The sequence below is a fragment of the Lampetra planeri genome, chromosome 75 (genome assembly GCF_965212315.1).
Source record: "Lampetra planeri chromosome 75, kcLamPlan1.2.h2, whole genome shotgun sequence".
Lineage (NCBI taxonomy): Eukaryota > Metazoa > Chordata > Hyperoartia > Petromyzontiformes > Petromyzontidae > Lampetra > Lampetra planeri.
Genome location: NC_136180.1, coordinates 1,346,705 through 1,367,829, shown reverse-complemented (window position 1 = coordinate 1,367,829; position 21,125 = coordinate 1,346,705). Strand labels below are relative to the sequence as shown.

At 48.2% G+C, this 21,125-nt stretch overlaps 1 protein-coding gene across 1 annotated transcript in view; it reads left to right on the top strand.

The window, feature by feature from the left end:
* Positions 1-1,172: 1,172 nt before the first annotated feature.
* Positions 1,173-21,125, top strand: part of LOC144737903 (interferon-induced very large GTPase 1-like) — a 32,254-nt gene continuing 12,301 nt past the window's right edge. The window contains 2 exon segments of the mRNA XM_078620787.1: positions 1,173-1,307; positions 2,114-2,171. The gene's annotated coding sequence lies outside the window, so the exon portion shown is untranslated.

Genomic DNA, 21,125 nt, shown 5'->3' with positions numbered 1-21,125 from the left:
TGAAAATAGATTTAAAAAAAAACCGGGACATAGTCTATGAATTCATTTATTTCTGTTTGAGCTCAAATAAGTCACTGTGTACAGAAACACCACGTTGCCAAATAATCCAAAGTTCTACCTCACCCATAACCAAGTTAAGCTCAGAACTCTCAAGGTGCATTATAATATCGTTTTTAAGCTGGCCAATAAATGGGGATCGGTGGTGATCTGGTGGACAGATCTCTGTAGAGATAAAGCATTCAGACAGATGACTCATTTATTTGACCATAACCTGAAAGCGAGTCATCAACAGGCAGCCAGAGTTTGGAGCTGTTTGGATAATACAGTTTCTCTGTTTGTACATCATGTAAAGTTCGTGTGGGGACAAGGTTAGGATTGAATGTGGGGGTCGTGAAAACGACAAGAGACCACGCCCATAGAAATAATCTGGCAAGGAAGGCAGGACAAGGGGTTAGCGGTTTACAAGACAAACCCAGAGATACAGATTTGTAGGAAAGATACATGTAGGGGAGACGAAGCGAAGGGGCTCCTGGTAAGTCTGGTCATCAACAACAGTGTTCGTGCCGTAAGTGTTGGTATTTATTGGAACAATAGTTTCCTTACCGACCTAATTTCAAGACACCAACCATGCCCGACCTCAGGACTCTTCGAGAACCATAGATTCCCAGGTCCTTAACGTTGATCTTCATAATGGACATACGTTCCATGCACAGCATCATTCCCAATAATCATGGTTTAGGAGTGCTGACACATTTCTTCAACACGTGGGGTGAACAAACCCCATCAACAACGGCATATGTCAGTACAACGATGCAACAGTGGAGGACGTGAGGCTGGGAATGAGAGTTGTGAATCAGCTGCTTTGAAATCGCCCATTGTCTGAAGATGAACTGAACAATCATTGTTAGCGTCAACCTTCTTAGAGTGAATTATTTCAGTCGCACTGATTTACCAATGCTGGTGGACCGCTGGATGTTGAAGGGAAGGAACCTAAATTAAAATATGAATCCTCGTTAAACGAATAATTATATACGACTCAAAATAATCATGAGCGTCGTTGGAGAATATTTAAAAGTGTTTTCTCAACCCATTGGTACTCACCCACACCCGCAATCCCACAGAACCGGTTTGGCCATTGAAGGGTCGAGGGTCTCAGTCGTTTCTCTCCGCCTCTCTTCACAGCAGCAGCGTTCTGCACTGCGAGGGTCTCTGAGTGTCGCAGCGCCGTACAACTCCTAAGTTCGTGAAGCAACCAAGAACCGAATCGTCTGAGAGGAGATGGAGCGATGAAATCATCCCGTGTGCAGGTACTGAGAGGATTGTTGCACTGCAGAACCGTGACGGCTCGGGGAAGCCTTCATCCAGCAGTGGATCGCTCATGGCTGATGATTGTTAAGATTAAAGGACACTTCAGTGGCGAGATGTTAACTACCTCACCTTGTGTGCAATAGGTCGTGGGTTCGATCCCAGCCTTGACACCTGTATATTTGGCGTTTGCATGTTCACCTCGTATTCACGTGGAATTTTCTCCAGCTCATCCGTTACCCCCCACCTTTAGAAAAAAATGGGCTTAGACTATTTAGTTGCTATAAATTTCCACACGATGAGCCATTTCGTTATCATTTGTGGCCAGGTCGCTACTGAAAAAGAGTTATATAGCTCAGTGGGCCTTGCTTGCTAAATTACAAATAGTTTAGTTTCAAAGTAAAAAAAATCGTAGCACGTCACGTGCTGGAGTGGCATGTGTTCAGCACAAGTCCTAAAGGTATATACACATTAAAGTGATTTAATAAAGAATGTGTTCGTGTGCATTACTAAACCGGGACAAATGGAGAGGATTGTTTAATATTCATGTCTTCTACATGTGCATCGCTATTGTCAATCCAATGCTGGATTAAGACCGTCCAACGCCGTGCAAGTTGTAGGGAGTTGTTTAGCCTTCACCACGCTGGTCATTAATGGAGTGTAGATATGGGAGCATAGAAGGGCTGTATAGCAATGGATAGTGATTGTTTAGCCCCTAACAAAATGGTTCATCTTCATCTGCCAATGTGTGTAAATTGTGGATCCGTGTGAAAATTGAGATCTTCACTGAAGTCAATTTCTTTTACAGGGAAGTGGTGAGAAAAGTTTCGGTTTTCCCTGAAAAACTAAATACTTTCACAAGACAGGTATGTGCCACACCCAAACTGTCTAACAAGGCGAGATATGTGGTGGTTTAGTTGATTGGAAATTCCATAATTATTCAATATGAATTATTTTACAATCTTCCTTATTCTGTGAATCCTATTAAAACATTGTGAAATTGCATATAACATTCTATATACATGTGTATTACACTTACATACATGCATTTAATTATCCATTTATTAATTCATTTACTTAATGCATGAATTCATCAAAACCATTACATTCATACATCCATGCATTGATTAATAATTATTTATATTAATTCCATGATTCTATATTCATACATGTGTAATGCGGGCGTAAGCGACCTTCCGGATGTGACGTCACGGGGGGTGGAGTCATGTGACGTGGGGGGAAGGTTCGGGGCCTTAAGCGGGTAAACCGGAAGGGGAAGGCAGTCGGGGTGTGAGCGGAAAAGAGTGAGGCCACGCGGGCGAGTGTGGAGAGGGGGGGGCGCCGACGGCCATCGGGAGCCAACCCCGAAGATAAGAGGAAGCTGCGGAGTGGTGTGCAGCTGCAGAGGAGACAGCCAGGAGGGCTGCGTGTTAGAGGCAGCGGTGTGGCTGCCAGGAGGAGCTGCGGAGAGAGAGAGAGAGAGAGCAAGAAGCTGTCAGAGCTGCGGAGGGAGAAGAGCAGCAGCGAGTACAGCCAAGGGGGGCTGTGTGAGAGAAACAGCAGCGGAGCTGCTGTTGTGGAGCGGGCCGACATTGGAGTCAGCACCGTGGAGAAGCTACAGAGTAAAGACAGCCGTGTGGGTGTACAGCACGAACCGAATAATAAAGGACACTGAGCCAGACATCGTGGTCCAGTCGTTTATTACACTGGTGTCGGAAGTGCAACGGCATGTCGAAACAAGTGAGGAAGAAAGTTAATCCGGCGCCTGCATCGGCTTCTTCGTCCGACGACGACGAACTCCCTCCAACCACGGATCCTGTTGGGGTGGTGGAGGAGAGCCCGGCTGAGGCGACCACGGGAACGGGAGTGGAGGATGTTCGCGCGGTGGCGGGTCCGTCGACATCATCAGACGCGGATCAACGATGGCAAGCGATGGCGGTACAACTGGAGGCACTTAAGGACGTCCTGGCGCATCTATGCCATCTCGTCGCGCCAGGGACGATGGATGATGCAAGTGGTGCTCCGCGGGCCGCCACGTTGCCTGTCCTGCCGCCGCCATTGCCCACGCGGCAAGAGGCCGCCATTTTGCGCGCTCCGTGGCGCCAAACCGCCATCTTGGCCACGCCGCGGGCCGACGCCATTTTGAATTTGCCATCACAACCACCACCATTGGAAGACGGCGGGAAGAAGAGTCGGAGTCGCCACCTTACAACGGTTAAAGAATTTTCCGTCGGTGGGGACTGGAGCGCGTTCGCCTGCAGCTTCTTGGCGGCGGTACGCACAGCAAGATGGACCGATGCGGAGGCTTTGGAGGTGTTGCCGACTCTCCTGGACGACGAATCTGTCCGATTCTTCCGTTCCATAACGACCGATAAGAAGGCAACTTTACGTGGTGTTTTTCAAGAAATGGCCGATGCTTATGAGCCACCAGATGATGCGCATCGGCGATTCGCTCAACGACAACGAGCACCAGAGGAGTCGCCCGTGGCGTTCAGGGGTGCGGTGCTGGAGCTGGCCATGGCAGCTTATCCTGAGACGCCACAGGACCTGCTCGAGCCTCTCATATTAGGGAAAATGTTGGAGCTGTCTCGGGATCTAGGGATCCCCATGCCTGTGTGTGGGCATGAGAAGCTAACTTCCCGGACGGCTGCTAAGTGTCTCGATGCGCAATTCAACCTCCGTCGCTGGAAACAAGTGACGGCGTGGACGGGGGGGCCCGTCAAAGAAGGGGATGCGCTGGGGTGGAACCCTGCGCAGGCCGTCTATGTTCCGGATGACCGGGGCCCTCAACAACTGACGGCCGCCTCCGCTCCATGGTCGGGACGCGGCGGGCCGAGACCGCGCGCGGTGCTACCAGAACGGGGCCGTCAGGAGGCGAGGCCTGCGCTTCGGCGCAACGAGGCCGAATGTTTCCGCTGCGGGCGTAGGGGCCACTACGCCAGAGACTGCTGGGCCCGCTTCCCGGCTCCGCCGCAGCAGGAGGCCTCGGCACCGGTCAAGTCGGCTAAAGATCCTCCGAAACAGACAGGCCGGCCGTGACATTGCGGGGGACGAGGGGCCCTGCTCGGAGGACGCCTGCCAGGTCTGCGGGACCTTCGAGCCCTGCAGCCCCTCCGACCCAGCTGCGGGCACGGTCACAGGACAAGCCCAAGACTAACTCTTTAGAGACACGGGATGGCGGTGGACTTCCAGCTGCGACAGGGGGATTACCCCCTGTCGTTCCTCGACTTTCATCGCGTTCCCGTTCTGCGAGTGGGCCGCCGACCGTCCGGGACGGGCCGGCGACCCGCACACGTTCCAAATCGCTTACGTTTCGTTGATTGTTGTTGTCTTGTTATTTTCTTCTTACAGTTGTATTTATTGCATGCTTTTTGTACGTTCGTTGATGTTAATTGCGTTGTTGTTGTTGTTCTTGCTGTTACATTGTATGCTTAGTGTCCTTTAGGGGGGGAAGCTCGGTTCGCCGCATTACGATTTGCTATTGGTCAGCCGAGGTCGGCTGGGATTTTTCTACGGGGGAGGGTGGTGTAATGCGGGCGTAAGCGACCTTCCGGATGTGACGTCACGGGGGGTGGAGTCATGTGACGTGGGGGGAAGATTCGGGGCCTTAAGCGGGTAAACCGGAAGGGTAAGGCAGTCGGGGTGTGAGCGGAAAAGAGTGAGGCCACGCGGGCGAGTGTGGAGAGGGGGGGGCGCCGACGGCCATCGGGAGCCAACCCCGAAGATAAGAGGAAGCTGCGGAGTGGTGTGCAGCTGCAGAGGAGACAGCCAGGAGGGCTGCGTGTTAGAGGCAGCGGTGTGGCTGCCAGGAGGAGCTGCGGAGAGAGAGAGAGAGAGCAAGAAGCTGTCAGAGCTGCGGAGGGAGAAGAGCAGCAGCGAGTACAGCCAAGGGGGGCTGTGTGAGAGAAACAGCAGCGGAGCTGCTGTTGTGGAGCGGGCCGACATTGGAGTCAGCACCGTGGAGAAGCTACAGAGTAAAGACAGCCGTGTGGGTGTACAGCACGAACCGAATAATAAAGGACACTGAGCCAGACATCGTGGTCCAGTCGTTTATTACACATGCAATCTACTGATACAAAGATTCAGGAAATGAGCACCCAGATACACAGGGACACAGGAAGAGGGAAACATCTTCTTGGTTCTTTCGGTAAAGTCACGTAGAAGGGAAGTAATAAAATAATAAAAATAAAACATAATAAAACAATTCTCACGACGTTTCGGCCACAACGCAAGCAGCCGTCCTCAGGCGAAGAATGAAACACCACCAAGCTTGGAGCGTATATTTAAGCTGGGTTAGAGGGGGGGAGGTGGGAAGAAGAGCGCCTAAACAAAATAATTTGCATATCAAGAGGAATTCAGCATATGGGAAATGCGTAGGAGGTGGGCGGGGGGGGGTTCCAAATCAATACTATGCCCGTGCATTATGCAGGATTAGCAGCATCAAAGGGGGGGGGGAGGGGGGTAGCATTAACAAAGGAAAGGAATGTTAATAGTATGTAGCTGCAGTTACTAAACAACCATGTAAAAAAAACTAAAGTATAAACTGCATAACAAACCAAAGTATAAACTACATAGCATCATCAGTATACTTACTATACTTTACAATAAGCTGAGTTACTAACAGTAAGTAATACATAAAAAATTCTACGTTGTAAAAAATTATATAATATGCTTCCATCTAAACTTTATTCTCTTCCATAAGGTTGGGCGTAGAGGTACGTAGACGACACTTTTTTTTCATCTGGCCACATGGCCGGCCTGCTCTAGACCAATTTCTCGACCACATCAATTCCATACACCCAGCCATCAGATTCACCATGGAAGTCGAAAATGATGGCAAGCTACCCTTTTTGGATGTCCTAATCAAAAGGAGACCTGATGGTTCAATGAGCCACTCTGTCTACAGGAAAGCCACCCACACGGATGCTTATCTAAAACCGGATTCCCACCACCATCCATCCCAGAAGAATTCCCTCATCAAGACTCTATATCATAGAGCCCAATGCATCTCCGACCATGAACACATTTCCAGTGAACTCAAACACGTACGCCAAGCTCTTAAGGCTAATGGTTACTCCGACTACACAATCCGCAAAGCCATCACTCCAACCATCAAGAAGGATCCTGTTGAGGAGCCTTTCAAGACCATTACCTTACCCTACATTGCTGGGGTCACAAAAAAGATCTTCAAAATCCTGATTAAACACAAGATCCAGGTCCGATTCAACACAGTACATAAAATCCGTGATCTGGTACCGTCTGTAAAAGATGTGGTTCCAGACATACAGTACCCTGGTGTCTACAAACTAAGTTGCCTCTGTGGTAGCAGTTACATTGGGGAAACCAAACGACATGTCTCGGACCGCATCCGTGAACATAAAGCTGACCTGAAACACGGTAGGACAAACACCTCAGCCGTGGCAGATCACTGTTACAACTCAGTGGGCTCACATGACATTGACTTCTCCAAGACAGAGGTTCTCTGCAAGCCATCTGGCTATCATGAGAGATTCGTTCATGAGGCGATCCACATATACAAACACAGAGACAATTTTAACCGAGAAGATGGATTCTGGCTTAGCAATCACTGGAAGGACGTAATAAACCATTTTGATACACATTAGGGTGGGTAGAATAATACATAGTGTTATATTAAGATGTATAAGGTATAGGGTGGTTTATAGCAATACAGTATGTAATTTAATGTTGGGTTTACCTATGGCAGTATATAGTACGGTATAGACGCGTGTGATGTAAGAAAATAAAGTTTAGATGGAAGCATATTATATAATTTTTTACAACGTAGAATTTTTTATGTATTACTTACTGTTAGTAACTCAGCTTATTGTAAAGTATAGTAAGTATACTGATGATGCTATGTAGTTTATACTTTAGTTTGTTATGCAGTTTATACTTTAGTTTTTTTTTACGTGGTTGTTTAGTAACTGCAGCTACATACTATTAACATTCCTTTCCTTTGTTAATGCTACCCCCCCTCCCCCCCCCCCCCCTTTGATGCTGCTAATCCTGCATAATGCACGGGCATAGTATTGATTTGGAACCGCCCCCCCCCCCGCCCACCTCCTACGCATTTCCCATATGCTGAATTCCTCTTGATATGCAAATTATTTTGTTTAGGCGCTCTTCTTCCCACCTCCCCCCCTCTAACCCAGCTTAAATATACGCTCCAAGCTTGGTGGTGTTTCATTCTTCGCCTGAGGACGGCTGCTTGCGTTGTGGCCGAAACGTCGTGAGAATTGTTTTATTATGTTTTATTTTTATTATTTTATTACTTCCCTTCTACGTGACTTTACCGAAAGAACCAAGAAGATGAATCCCTGCAGTCACGAAAGCTTTAAATCGAAAAAGGAAGAGGGAAAGTTACAGAAAACAAATGAAGATAGTGATAGAAATAAAAAAAGAACCGGGACACAGTCTTTGGTTTCATTTATTGCTGTTAGTGCTCAAATAAGTCACTGTGTACAGAAACGCCACGTTACCAAACAATCCAAAGTTCTACCTCACCCCTAACCAAGTGAAGCTCAGAACTCTCAAGGTGCATTGTAATATCGTTATTAAACTGGCCTATAAATGGGGATCGGTGGTGATTTGGTGGACATATCTCTGTAGAAAAGAAGCATTCAGACAGATTAGTTATATTCTAGATTTGAAGCTTTCGTGACTGCAATGATTCATATTCTCAGGTTTTTTCGGTAAAGTCACGTAGGTAAAACATTAAAAGTAATGAAAGTAAAATAAAACAAAACAAAAATAAAAATAAAATTCACGACGTTTCGGAGGCAACACAAGTCTCCGTCATCAGGTGGGACCGTCACAGCCAGATTAGCTGCATCAAGTGAAGCAATGATTCAAGATGTAATCCCTTATAAGCAAGTTGAAGGGGGGAGGAGAGGGGGGGGGAGTTCATCAGAATGTGGTTCTCTGCAAGCCTCCTGGCTACCATCAAAGGTTTGTACACGAAGCCATACAAATATACAAACACAGACATAATTTCAACCGTGATGATGGGTACAAACTCAGTAATCACTGGAAAGATGTTATTAACCACGCAAAAAAGACTTAATTACACTTTTTGGACCATCTTATCTGACAGGCACTATTTTAATTTACTTCACCGAGTGTTAACATCCCCAGTTATTTTTAACAGTACTCTCCTCATTTTTTCAGCCTGCATTGGTATAAACATGGGCATTTTCGTTCCTTTGTTCTATCATGTGTATCAGACCTCCCCTCCCCCCTTTCTGCCCATTGTGTTGGCGTGCGCAGCAGCCGCGTCCAAGCCGTCGCCAAATGTTTTGTTGGCTCCCTCCCCCTCCCACCCCCCCCCCTCCCGATACGTTCCATTCATTGGCTACCACATTCTGATGAACTCCCCCCCCCTCTCCTCCCCCCTTCAACTTGCTTATAAGGGATTACATCTTGAATCATTGCTTCACTTGATGCAGCTAATCTGGCTGTGACGGTCCCACCTGATGACGGAGACTTGTGTTGCCTCCGAAACGTCGTGAATTTTATTTTTATTTTTGTTTTGTTTTATTTTACTTTCATTACTTTTAATGTTTTACCTACGTGACTTTACCGAAAAAAACCTGAGAAGATTAGTTATATTTATTTTGACAGCAAAGTTGACCATAACTTGAAAACGAGTCATAAACAGGCAGCCAGAGACACGCTGCAACCATTATTAGGCAGGCTGCCATCTACCGGAGCCTGACAAAAACCTCAAATTCAACCAACCACCTATTTTCCTACCAAAATAACAGAAAACAACCCAGGCCACTCAGTAAAATTATCCTGTAGTGGATTTGCTGAGCAAGTTTGGAGCTGTTTGGATAATACAGTGTCTCTGTTTGTACATCATGAAAAGTTCGTGTGGGGACACGGTTAGGATTGAATGTGGGGGTCGTGAAAACGACAAGAGACCACGCCCATAGAAATAATCTGGCAAGGAAGGCAGGACAAGGGGTTAGCGGTTTACAAGACAAACCCAGAGATACAGATTTGTAGGAAAGATACATGTAGGGGAGACGAAGCGAAGGGGCTCCTAGTAAGGCTGGTCATCAACAAAAGTATTTGTGCCGTAAGTGTTGGTATTAATTGGAACAATAGTTTCCTTACCGACCTAATTTAAAGACACCAAACAAGCCCGACCTCAGGACTCTTCAAGAATCATAGATTCCCAGGTCCTTAGCGTTGATCTTTATAATGGACATACGTTCCATCCACAGCATAATTCCCAATAATCATGGTTTAGGAGTGTTGACAAAGTTGTGAACAAACCCCGTCAACTGAAACTGACGAGGTTGGCCAAACGCCGACTCACCCTTATTAATTTCCCCTCCAGTGGATGTGACAGGATCCAACTATTGTTGTGGCACATGGGCACATGCATGCAACCGAGCTATGCAAACCTCTTTTAGGGCATTTGTAACAACAAATCCTATACAGGCTCCGAACATGACTTCTTTGGAAGACACATCAATGAATGTCTTAGCATTGCCACGTTTTCCAAAAAGTAAATTAATGCCGTCATTCAATTTGTTCACAATGTATATCCAGCACCACAATTAACTAATAACAGCAAACAGCCCTCCCTATTCAGGACATCAGCCTATCTATCCAAGATGATAAACTACCCATATCTATCAATAAAAACCAACAGACTCACACGGTTACTTAATGTACACATCATCACACCTGTCCACACCTTTCTACATTTCCTCCACCACTAACTACACAGAATGCAGTGTTCCAACCATAATGCAATATTTTAGTAACATTTTCCATTTTCTGTTTAGTGGAAACAGGTTTCTTTATTTCTATGTTACTTTTTTTATCAAGATTGAAAACATCGACAAACACACTGACTCACACACACAGACACATCGACTCACACACACACATCGACGTAGACACGCACATGGACTCACACGCACACATTGACTTAGACACACATTATTATTTTAAAGTTTAGTAACCTAATTGTTAGATATTAGTTGTGTACACACACACCACGCACAAACATTGACTAACACACACACATTGACCGACACACAGACATATCAACTCACGTGCACACACATGGACTCGCACACACATCGACTTATACACACACACAAACACTTATCGTGGCAGACACGCACATCGACTTGCACGCACACAAGGACATAGACACACACATTTATATTGTAATATTTAGCATAATATTTATTGTGAAAATTCGGTCACAGTTCCTATGACCACTATTTCATTGCTTTTATGGCTTTATTTGTGATTTTCGAAACGTTTTTTGGTTTGGCCATGTTTGTTTGTTGTAGTACAGAGTTAGACTGATGGCCTTAATCTAAGTTGTCTTGTGCTTGCTGTTGTTTGACTTGCATCCCACTGGGATTTTTGCACACAGTGTTGGTGTACGGTGCTTTTTCTGCAATATTTTGCTGTCTTTTCTTGGATTTTCTGTTTGCACATAGTCACTATAAGATGTATTCTTGTTCATGTTTTTGTTTGTTGCGGTTGCACCCGATTCAAGAGCCGAATGGCTCACAGGGCTATCTATATATATAAAATCGCAAATCTGTCTGTCTGTCTGTGTGTGTGTCTGTGTGTCGCCGGACCATACGCAGTTTCATTGGACGGCGGTTGCCCCTGGCAACGGGTAGCGACGCATTCGCTGCCGGGTGGACGCCATTTTTAATTCCCGTTAAAAATATGCGCACGCATTTGTGGTATAAACTCGATATACCCAGCGTTGCCCGGGGGGAAAATACATTTAAAATCTTATGAAAACTTTCAAACATTACATACCAATGAAAAAACAACTGTGTAATTACTTTTAAACCCGACGCGCCAAGAATCGATTCTCTGAATCGCGCAAAGGAATCGAAGGTTGTAGATTCCTTTAGATTCGGACGATTCCCGTTTACTATAAGTTGGTTAAAGTCGATATAAACTGCTACGAACGGGAAATATCCGGCGTTGACTGGGGCAAAAATATAATGGTGAGGGCGGTTGTGAGTGGCGATTGTGAGTGGTGATTACTGAGTGGTGAGGGGAGGTTGAGTGGTGAGGGTGAGTGGTGAGGGTGAGTGGTGAGGGTGAGTGTTGAGGGTGAGTGGTGAGTGGTGATTGGTGAGCGTGTCATTGGTGAGGATGAGTCGTGAGGGAGAGTGGTGAGAGAGAGTGGTGAGGGTGAATGGTGAGGGTGAGTGGTGAGTGGTGAGGGTGAGTGTTGAGAGTGAGTGGTGAGTGGTGATTGGTGAGGATGAGTGGTGAGGGAGAGTGGTGAGGGAGAGTGGTGAGGGTGAATGGTGAGGGTGAGTGGTGAGGGTGAGTGTTGAGGGTGAGTGGTGATTGGTGAGGGTGTGATTGGTGAGGATGAGTGGTGAGGGAGAGTGGTGAGGGAGAGTGGTGAGGGAGAGTGGTGAGGGAGAGTGGTGAGGGTGAGTGGTGAGTGGTGATTGGTGAGGATGAGTGGTGAGTGGTGAGGGTGAGTGTTGAGGGTGAGTGGTGAGTGGTGATTGGTGAGGATGAGTGGTGAGGGAGAGTGGTGAGGGAGAGTGGTGAGGGTGAATGGTGAGGGTGAGTGGTGAGGGTGAGTGTTGAGGGTGAGTGGTGATTGGTGAGGGTGTGATTGGTGAGGATGAGTGGTGAGGGAGAGTGGTGAGGGAGAGTGGTGAGGGAGAGTGGTGAGGGCGAATGGTGAGGGTGAGTGTGTGTATATATGTAAGGTTATTAAGAAATACATTTTTCACCCGGGCAACGCCGGGTACTTATGCTAGTACCTAATAAATTAACTTGAACTCAATCTAGAAATATTAGTTGTCTACACACAAAAATATTATTTCCAAACTTATTTTGTAAATATGAGTTTTCTATGTACGTGAGTTTAGCGAAAGAAGCAATAAAATTACACTTACTTAACATTGCCGTGGTGAGGCCTAGCCCCGTGCAGAGCCCCCAGTCTCGCCTCTATTGCCCAGCCGGCCGAGGTGTCACCTTGGCAGGCTTGGGGCTGGGCCGCTACCCCCCCCCCCCCCCAGCCACGATCCCCCCGCCCGCTCTGCAGTAATATCTACGGCCTATAGTAGTAGCATCTACCGACTCCATAGTAGTAACTGCACGCATTGGGGTGGGGGGGGGGGACATCACATTGTGAAAATTTTACCTCAGCGTTTTGTGTTTGTTATAACATGTTTAACGATAAAGAAAATTCCCCCCTCAACCCCACTGAACACGTGTGGCTTGGTATGGTCGATTGCGCGCTATTCAATAAATAAATGAAAACTGCACAAAATTGCTTATTTAACTACCTTCAAGTTGATGGATGGGAAAAAAAGAATAGTGCTTGCTCACCACAGGGCTTATGGCGTGATACCTGGCTATTTTTTTACGGAAACCCCACCATTTGAGAGCCAAATCCCTCGCAAGTGTACGCACACAGACAGACAGACAAAAAAATTACATTTATATATAAGAAGAAAAAAAGGTGAGACACACTTTCCTTGCCATAATTAATCATCCTGTGTTGCATAATGCTACATTATTTGCAACTCACCGTCAGAACATTTTAGGGCCAATTCCTGAGACCCATTGATTAGTCCAACTTATTGTGAGTCGACACAGTAACTGGACAAAAGCCCCACTTACGACAACAGGAAGTTAACAAATCCCGTGATAAAAAAAACGGTTTCAATACAATTTGCAAACCGCCGTCTCATACTGGTGAAACGAACGTCCGAACTATTTGGTTTGGTGGAGCGATGTTCTGCCAGCTGTAATAAGTCCGAACATCACCGCTGGGAGTGTATGTGTTGAGAGTGTGTGTAAGAGAGCGTGTATTTTGTGTATGCATGTGTCAGAAGCGGTAGTGTAGCGGTTAGCGCTAATCTGAGTTAAAAATCTGCCCAGCCGAGTTCTATTCCTGCACACGGCCTTCACCATTGACGATTATCTGAAGCGGTCCTGGACTTCCTCTAGGTCGACTCAGACTCAAATAAGTACCTATGTAGACAGTCTGTTAAGGCTATACGGGGGATCTTTGTGTTTGTGTGTGCGTGTGAATGTGAGTGTGTATGCTTATGGAATTTTAAGAGTTTACTGATAAGTAACGCTCTGCTCCTCATCATAAAATCCGCCAGTTCCTGCTACTATAAATAAATAAGGGTAATGTCGTGCAAAATCAATTATTATAAATGTTATTGTTTAAGGCAGTGACATTGACTAATGTGTAGAGTTTTTCTGTTGATTATAATTAAGCCATATCAGGATTAGGAGGGGGTCGGAGTAAGGGCCGTGTGGGATCAAAGTTAGGGGAGGGTGACCACGGTGGACGCTGAAGGGCGATAGGCGAGGGTGGTGGGGAATGCGGAGTTGTGTTGAGGGATAGGGGAAGGGCGATATGGGGAGGGAGGTGGGGAATGGGGGGGAGTTGTGTTGAGGGATAGGGGAAGGGCGATAGGGGAGGGAGGTGGGGAATGGGGAGTTGTGTTGAGTGATAGGGGAAAGGCGATAGGGGAGGGAGGTGGGGAATGGGGAGTTGTGTTGAGGGATGGGGGAAGGGTGATCGGGTGGGAGATGCAGGGCCCCACGCCATAATTACTGTACTGCACTGTGCATAGCACACACCACAAGTAATTTTTAACTTTTGGTCTGTACACACGAATACTATACATATCTAATTGTACTTAAACATGTGTAAAGATGATCCGACGAGACGTTCATGAAGACGAAGTTATGATCTTTATTTTCGTATGTGGGGGTTCAAATCTCTTCGACGAGTACTGATCGAGCGTAGCCACCAACTCGTCTTCGTCCCAGGCAAGCGCCTCAACTTTCGGCAGTGCTCCCTTTTTATATCTCTCCCAATCCTTAATTAGCTACCACCTGTCGTCCCTTGCGACAGGTGCGTTCGTCTCCGGATGTTAGACATCCAACCACCCGTGTTATTATCTTTCCACAACCTGTTCTTTATATTTCCAAAATATTTAGTAGCTATGTGTAACGCTTCTCCATTTAGTACCCAACATCACCCCCCTCCCCCTGGCAAAAAAACAGCCGTCCCAGCTATAACATTTCCTGCAATGGTAGGAGATGTCCAATTGTTTTTAAAACAACAGTCTTGGCCCAACGCAAGAAAGGAATAAGCCTATGTGCCATGGGAATGCACAAGAGAGAAGAAACCCCTCTCTCTGACCACCATGGGATAGCTCCTACCACTATAAGCCCAGGATTCCAGCTATAAACTCTTGTTATAATAAAGGACGTCCAACAACTGTTTTTAAGACAACAATCTTGGACCTACGCAAGACATTAATAAGCCCCTGGGCCATGGGAATGCACACGAGAGAAGGAAGCCTTCTTTCTGACTTCCACTGGGTATCTCACCCTGAAGCATGAGCACAAAACGCCTCAAACAGCACAAGGCTACAAGCCCAGGGGTCATGGAATTCATCCCTCCAAAAGTGATGAGATTCAACTCTCAGTGTCCTTGGTCAATGCCAAACAAAGGCCCTCGAAAAGGGGGAAAGGCACCACGGCTGATTATGGACTGCATTTCGCAAGCCCAACTAAGTTAGATTACCCCTGCGCTTAGTGCCAAATTAAGGAAAACACCCAAACACAACCTACCAACACAACCAGGTGCATTGCCTCCACAACCGTTGTTATGCATTTAGTCCACCCGCGTGTGGTTGAAACGGTATGCCCGTCCTGGTGACACAGCTCACCAGCGCATGTGTGGATGACCCTGAGTCCGCCCGACACCCCCATCCTGCCAGGACTCAAAACCGGTGGAACGTCCTCCATCTTCAGTGTGGCCATGTCCGAGGAGGAGAGGGCTAGAGCATGGTAGCAGCACCTTGCTGGGGCAGACGTCTTCAGGCCCTCCTTGCAACACTATTTGGCACGGCAACCCGCAGGCCCAAGAGCACCCCTACTCCCCACTAACCCAGAAATCGCCATCCAGCGCAGCGGGCAGTACCCATCGACTTCCATCGCAGCCCTGAAGGGACGGTCATAGGCTGCCTCCACCGGCCGCGAACTCCCCGACTGGCTCCAGCCGACCTGCTCACCCAGCAAGGGCCCACTGTGGCCAGCGAGCGCCCACAGTGGTTCAGCTGGTGGCCACGGTGGCTCAGCAAGTGCTTGGGCCAGTTCAGCGAGTGGTGGTGAAGGGAGCAACGCCCGTCCAGGTTGTGCAGCACCAGCCCACGGTGCCGCCGGGAATGGCCACCACTCAGGCCGCACAACATCGGCCCGCGGCGCTGCAGGGAGCGGTGGTTGTGCCGGCCGAGCAGCCTCGCTGAGCGGTGTTGCAGGGAGCAGCGACTGTGCGGGCCACGCAGCGTCGGCTCAGGCCGAGCAGCGTCGGCCTGCAGCACTGTGGGAAGCAGCGACTGTGCGTCAAATATTGGTGGAAGCAGCCACTCCCTGCGATTGGTTGGATGATGTGTCATCCGTGGCGAAAGTGTGTAGGGCGATTTAGAGCTCAAAATCAGGTGAAAAAACTTATCAAGCTGCAGTGTGTCAAAAATACATTCGAACGTGTTGTGATGGGTACTACAAGATCCGACCATGTCCATCTAGTGCTCGCCGAGGTGCATTGGCTTCCTGTTGCCGAAATTATACATAAGGTCACACTCATTATACACAAAGTGCTTGCCATAAATGAACAATACCTTTCTGAGCTTGTCAAGGAACCTAATTAATCACTCGAACTCCAGTCATCCTCGAAGAGGCTTTTGGCTAGTGATCGAACAAAAATGGTCACTGCATTGTGTGTTATTTTATACCTACGTGACTTTACCGAAAGAACTAAACAGTATGGATTCCTACAGTCACGAAAGCTTCAAATTAAGATTGCATTGTGTACTTTCAGATCTGCTTCTGTGTTCATCTGGGACGCCCTTCCTTTAAATATTAGGAAGCCACTGGAGCTATGCACTTTCAAATATAGATTGAAAACTTATTTCTTTAGAACTGCTTTTTGTGGTTAGTTTGTTGTCCTTCATCCGCACGTCTGATTAGCATGGTTGGCTACATATGGTGAAAAATAAGTTCTACATACATATGTAGTGTTAATACTTACATAATGACTCCGACTACAAGGAATAAGAAGAGCCAATCTGAATTTGAAGAGCCACTATTATTGAGTTGACACCATAAGGAACCCTATTATGGAATTACACAATAAAGGACCCTAGGCTTCTTTGGTGTCTTCCAGCTTGTATCTTCCTCAGAACGACCCCACTCCTCGTGCTTTCCCCTTATATATCCCTCAGCCCCCTTTCTCAAATGTTCCCTCATTCTATTTTCCTCAGCCAATCCCTGTCCTTTCCCTCTAATGGATCCAAACTGTCGCCTCTGTGTTACACTTTGTTTCCTGCCTATTCTCATTAAAAGCTTTCCCTCCAATCACTTAAAAAGCCTGCCTCCTGATCCAATCCCTGTTGAGGCCTTGTTGGTATCTTGGTTTATTTTTGAATAGCCGTTAGGCTGCACCTTGGCTTGGGGTAATTTTCGGTTATTACACTTACACGATCCGGGGGTAGAAATGCCCACAGGATCCCAGGTTACTGTTAAAATGACGTCACAAACGAAAAGAGAGAAGGCAGAGTTTGAGAGGGAACGCCCAGAAGTGGAGTGGTGACGTCACTAAAAGAGGCAGGGCGATTGGGGCACTTCCTGGTGGGATTTAGAGTGGAGTGGTCGCACGCAGCGTGAGCTTATGTTGAAAATAAAGAGGAGTGTGTCATCTCAACCTTCGTCCGGTAGACTCATTACACATACATACTTAATGGTCAAAGACAGTTGTTGTACGTCGTACAGTGTACACGCTTTCAATCGATGTACCACAGGAATGTGTGGGGGCTGATGCCCACCTCCCCGCTCTCTTGCTCGGCCGCTTCTCGCCGGGCCCCCGCCGATCGTGTGATCGCCCCCCCCCCCCGCGCCAGTGCCCTCTCTGAGGGACATCGCTCACTGGCTGGCTCACCACCGCCCTGGGATTATTACGCGTGCGCCCATATCAGACTCTACAACACACATGTCCCAACGGCCACAGGTGGTTACTGATTAACCCGCTGGCAGCCACAGAAGCTCTGCAGCTGTTCGGATATTAATGAATTAATCTGTGCTTGCTCGATACCCACCCACTGATTTTCTCTGCGCGATACACGCGCGAGTCTCGCCGTTAATACTGCGGCTCTCGCACGTACATGCGCCGGCGCGGGCGAACGTTTATATTTTAACTAGCGGAAGTACCCGGCTTTGCCCGGGTGAAAAATATATTTATTAAAAACCTTACATATATATACACAGATACTAAGGTATTGTCAAAGCCCGGTGGGCTGTTTGTACATTTCTCCACCAACAAATATATAAGAGGCTTTCACAAATCCAAAAAGTTGTAGAAAGTGTGGGGTAAATAGTTGATGTCAAAAGGTTTCCGAAAATTGCGGTCTCCCCCCCCCCCCCCCTCAAAAAATATCTTTACCCCTCGTAGGTATATATACTAACAACACCTTACATACAACAGAGGAAGTGGTATCTATTGACTCTGTAGTAGTATCTACTGACTGTACAGTAGTATCAACTGAGCCAGTAGTAGCTACTGACTGTGTAGTAGTATTTAGTGACTGTAATAACTACTGACCATAGTAGTATTTACTGGGCCTACAGTAGAATCTACCGACTATATACTCGTAACGACTAACTGTATAGTATCTGCTGACTCTATAGTTGTATCCACTGACTATAGTAGTAACTACAAAATCTATAGCAGTATCTACTCACTCTATAATAGTATCTACTGACTCTAGTAGCTACTCACCGTGGTAGTATGTACTGACTGTATAGTAGTATATACTGACTGTAGCAGTATTGACTGATTGTAGCGGTATATACTGACTGTTTTAGTATTTACTATAGCGGTATCTACCAACTCGATAGCAGTATCTACTATCGCTACAGCAGTGTATACCGACTGAGGTCGTACCTGCTATCACTACAGCAGTGCATACTGCTGTGTTGGTACCTGTTATGATGACAGCAGTGCATATTGTGGTGGAACCTGCTATGATTACAGCAGTGCATACTGCTGTGGTGGTATCTGCTATGATGAGAGGAGTACATATTGTGGTGGTGGTACCTGGTATGATAACAGCAGTGCATATTGACTGTACTCATCATTCACCCTCACCATTCACCACTCACAACTCACCCTTACCACTCATCCTCACCACTCACCACTCCCACTCACTATTCACCATTCACCCTCACAACTCACCACTCACCAACCTCCCTCACCAATCTCCCTCACCACTCACCCTCACCACTCACCCTCACCACTCACCCTCACCACTCACCAATCACCACTCACCCTCACCACTCACGCTCACCACTAACCCTCACCACTAACCCTCACCACTCTCACTCACCACTCTCTCTCACCACTCACCACTCACTCTCACCATTCACCCTCACCATTCAGCCTCACCACTCACCCTCACCACTCACCCTCACCACTCACCGTCACAACCACCACTCACCCTCACCACTCAACTTCACCCTCACTACTCACCATTCATCCTCACAAATCACCACTGACCAATCACCACTCACCACTCTCCACTAACCCTCACCACTCAACCTCACCACTCACCCTCAAAACTAACCACTCTCTCACCACTCACCCTCACCACTCAGCACTCACCCTCACCACTCACCCTCACCACTCACCCTCACCACTCACCCCTCACCGCTCACCACTCACCCATCACCACTCACAACTGCCACTCACCCTCACCACTCATCCTCACCACTCACCCTGACAACAACAACCACTCACCCTCACCACTCACCACTCATCCTCACCAATCACACCCTCACCAATCACCACTCACCCCTCACTAATCACCACTCATAACCGCCACTCACCCTCACCACTCACCCTCACCACTCACCCCTCACTAATCACCACTCATAACCGCCACTCACCCTCACCACTCACCCTCAACACTCACCCTCACCACTCACCGTCACCACTCACCCTCACTACTCACCACTCATCCTCACCAATCACACCCTCAACAATCACCACCCACCCTCACCACTCACCCTCACCACTCACTCTCACCACTCACCACTCACCCTCACAACAACCACTCACCCTCACCGCTCAGCACTCACCCTCACTACTCACCCTCACCACTCACCACTAATCCTCACCAATCACACCCTCACCAATCACCACTCACCCTCACCACTTGCCACTCACCCTCACCACTCACCCTCACCATTCACCCTCACCACTCTCCCTCACCACTCTCCCTCACCACTCACCAGTCACGCTCACCACTCACCCTCACTACTCACCACTCACCCTCAACACTCACCTCTCACCACTCACCCTCACCACTCACCCTCACCACTCACCCTGATCACTCACCACTCATCCTCACCAATCACACCCTCAACAATCACCACTCACCCTCACCACTCACGCTCAACACTCACCCTCACCACTCATGCTCACCACTAACCCTCACCACTCACCCTCACCACTCACTAATCACCTCTCACAACCGTCACTCACCCTCACCACTCACTCTTACCACTCACCCTCATCACTCACCCTCACCACTCACCCTCACAACAACCACTCACCCTCACTACTCATCCTCACCAATCGCACCCTCACCAATCACCACTCACCCTCACTGCTCACCCTCACCGCTCACCACTCAACCTCACCCTCACCACTCACGCTCACCCTCACCACTCACTTCTCACTAATCACCACTCACAACTGCCACTCACCCTCCCCACTCACCCTCACCACTCACCCTCACCAATCACCACTCACCCTCACCACTCACCCTCACCATTCACCCTCACCACTCACCCTCACCATTCACCCTCACCACTTTCCCTCACCACTCTCCCTCACCACTCACCATCACCACTCACCAGTCACGCTCACCACTCACCCTCACTACTCACCACTCACCCTCAACACTCACCCTCACCGCTCACCACTCACCCTCAACACTCACCCTCACCGCTCACCACTCACCTTGACCACTCACCACTCATCCTCACCAATCACATCCTCACCAATCACCACTCACCCTCACTGCTCACCCTCACCGCTCACCCTCACCACTCACCCTCACCACTCACGCTCACCCTCACCACTCACCCCTCACTAATCACCACTCACAACCACCACTCACCCTCACCACACAACCTCACCCTCACTACTCACCATTCATCCTCACCAATCACCACTGACCAATCACCACTCACCACTCTCCACTAACCCTCACCACTCAACTTCACCACTCACCCTCAACTAACCACTCTCTCACCCTCACCACTCAGCACTCACCCTCACCACTCACCCTCACCACTCACGCTCACCACTCACCCCTCACCACTCATCCCCACCAATCACACCCTCACCAATCACCACTCACCCTCACCACTTGCCATTCACCCTCACCACTCACCACTCACCCTCACCATTCACCCTCACCACTCTCCTTCACCACTCTCCCTCACCACTCACCACTCATCCTCACCAATCACACCCTCACCACTCTCCCTCACCACTCTCCCTCACCACTCATCCTCACCAATCACACCCTCACCAATCACCACTCACCCTCAACACTCACCCTCACCACTCACCACTCATCCTCACCAATCACACCCTCACCACTCTCCCTCACCACTCTCTCTCACCACTCATCCTCACCAATCACACCCTCACCAATCACCACTCACCACTCACCCTCACC